This window comes from Sorex fumeus, unplaced genomic scaffold (assembly GCF_029834395.1).
Source record: "Sorex fumeus unplaced genomic scaffold, SorFum_2.1 ptg000103l, whole genome shotgun sequence".
Classification (NCBI taxonomy): Eukaryota; Metazoa; Chordata; class Mammalia; order Eulipotyphla; family Soricidae; genus Sorex; species Sorex fumeus.
Genome location: NW_026606160.1, coordinates 2,717,921 through 2,720,582, shown reverse-complemented (window position 1 = coordinate 2,720,582; position 2,662 = coordinate 2,717,921).

The following is a 2,662-nucleotide window of genomic DNA, read 5'->3' as shown; positions in this document are numbered from 1 at the left end:
CGTTCCTGATTCTGTAGGATTTTGACAAATGAATGAACCACTTCCACACAAAATTCTAAGGCTTAAGAAGTGAGTTTACTGTACATTCAAGTCAGTCAAGGAAAACAAAACTGTACATCGCCCACCCCAAAGTCCAAGCATCTCCTCCTGCCCATTTATGACGTCACTCATCCTGTCCCACGATGGCGAGTCCTGAGTACGATGGCCTGGTCCTGTCCCTCGCCGTCTGCTCACCTCCAGTGTACGATGGTCTGGTCCTGTCCCTCGCCGTCTCCTCGCCTCCAGTGCATGATGACCTTGTCTTGTCTCTGCACCGTTCACTCTCCTGGGTCTGGAACCTGTGCTGGCCTGGAAGCTGTCACCTATTTCCTCCCTGTTGGACCCTGCTGCTTATCTTATTGGGCTTGTCTGGGACTGTCCCCGACAAGCTCCTGAGCTTTCCTCATCTTTATTAACAGTCGCGTGCACATGGGCATGGAACTTTGCTACCCTGTTCTCTCTGTGGCCAGGGGTGAGGAGCAAATAGAGTGTTGCCCAGCTCAAGAGATCGGGGGTGTTCCTGTTATTTGCTGCTTTGCCCCCTCCCCTCCCAGCTCTCCATGACCTGTTGTGACAGGAAGCAAGACTGAGAACAACCCATTAAAGCAATCAGTTGTCCTGGTCTCTTCAAACTTCTCCCACGGCAGCATTCCTTCCACACACACACACACACACACACACACACACTCCCCACCCCTGTCAGCTGGTACCCACAATTCCCTTCAGGATCAAGAGCAAAGTTCTATCTTCTGTATGGACTTCCTGCTGAAAAAGGGGGCTGCTGAGTTTTCCTGGGGCCCCTGCGTTCTCTGACTAGGGCAGGACTAAGAAGTTGACCCTCAGAAGCTGAGCAAGTTTATCTGGCAGCCAATCAGATGCTCTCTGGAGTTGCAGAACTCAGGGCGACAGGCATGAAGAGGAAATCTGAGGTCACGGTCACGGTCACGATCCTCCGTTGTTCATCGATTTGCTCGAGCGGGCCCAGTAACGTCTCCATCATGAGACTCGTTACTGTGTTTGACATATCGAATACGTCATGGGTAGCTTGTCAGGCTCTGCCGTGCGGGTGAGATACTCTCGGTAGCTTGCCGGGCTCTCCGAGAGGGGCGGAGGAATCGAACTCTGGTCGGCCATTGTTAGCCATTTGTAAGGCAAATGCCCTACCACTGTGCTATCGCTCCATAATTTATGACTGGCAGGAGCACACTGGGAAACCGGAAACTAGTGTGTGGGGGAACGTAGCCAAGTTCCAGGGGTCTGGAGCAAGTGTTTCTGGACCTCTAATGAGCCAGGAGCCGGGGTGTCCTGGGGTTTTTTCGAGAGCACAGGTTTCTCAACTCTGACATGCACCCCCAACCTTAGTTCCTGGGGCCACAGTGACAGTACAGTGGATAAGGCAGTTGCCTGGCACACAGCCAACCTGAGTTGGATTCCACTCGAGCACTAAGAGACTAAGGGAAGCACTGGACATTTAAAACTTACATCTTATTAGAGAAGAACCCAAAAAGCCAATGCTTTTTGTTCAGGCACAGATCTGACACTTCGTGCTTTTCTTAAGAGAAAAAAAAAACCGTTAGCACTGGATCAGAAAAGTAAGCACTCTATCTCCTAGGGCAGAGACCCATATTAAAGTTTCCTGTGTATAGATGTAGGCAACATTCAGGATTAAAGTTTCCTGTGTATAGACGTAGGCAATATTCAGGGTTTTCTTTGAAAAAGCAAAGCCATAAGTTACTATCTTATGTATTCCTCAGTTAACGGAAAGGTAAGAATCTAAGACATTCATGAAAACAGCAAAACCCACATCAACCACTTTTTCTGTTAGAACCGAGACCCAAAGGACCACCTTTGCACTCATGCAGGAATACTGTCACTCCTTTTGAAAAGGTTAGAAACAAAGTAGCCAGTGTTCTTGTCAGAGAGATAAAACAGAAGTAACCATCTTTAAAACCTCATCTCCCATTCCTTCAACTTCTTGTTCGTGAGGTCTAGAGCTCCTCACATGTTTCAAATATTTTCTAGATACATCCCCTCAGGCCCACAGCTTGGTTGTCAATACTACCTTCCTTGAACAAGGCCCCTTTTCACATCCTGAATCCAGTGCAGTTCTTCCCCACTCCAAGGATTTCATGAAGCCACAGAGAGATGCTAAGGCACTTGCCTGGAACATTGCTGACCCGGGTTCCATCCCCAGCACCCATAGAGGACCCTGAGCCAGCCAGGAGTGATCCCTAAGTGCAGACCCAAGTCAGCCTTGAGCATCACTGGCTGTATAGTGCAGAAACCAAACCTTGAAAAACCACAGAACTAAACAGAAAAAATCGTGATCCTTGTCCCAGTGAACTTTCCCCCATGATCCTGCAGTGGTCACTGAAGTGGGTTATTTCCCATGAGGACATTCATTCTGAGTTGTGGGTAAGAAAGATCCGATGACTCATTTTCCCATCTGTCTAGAGAGCTCAACTTTGTGTTGTTACATCGTTCAAGGTTTGACACTGGGCCTTCTGATGTGGGAACGAGATCTGAAATGGGGCTGAGGCTGGGATCAGGGCACCTGACTGAAGAGGAGAAGGTCACACCCGGCGATGCTCAGGGGTTACTCCTGGCTCATACAATCAGGAAT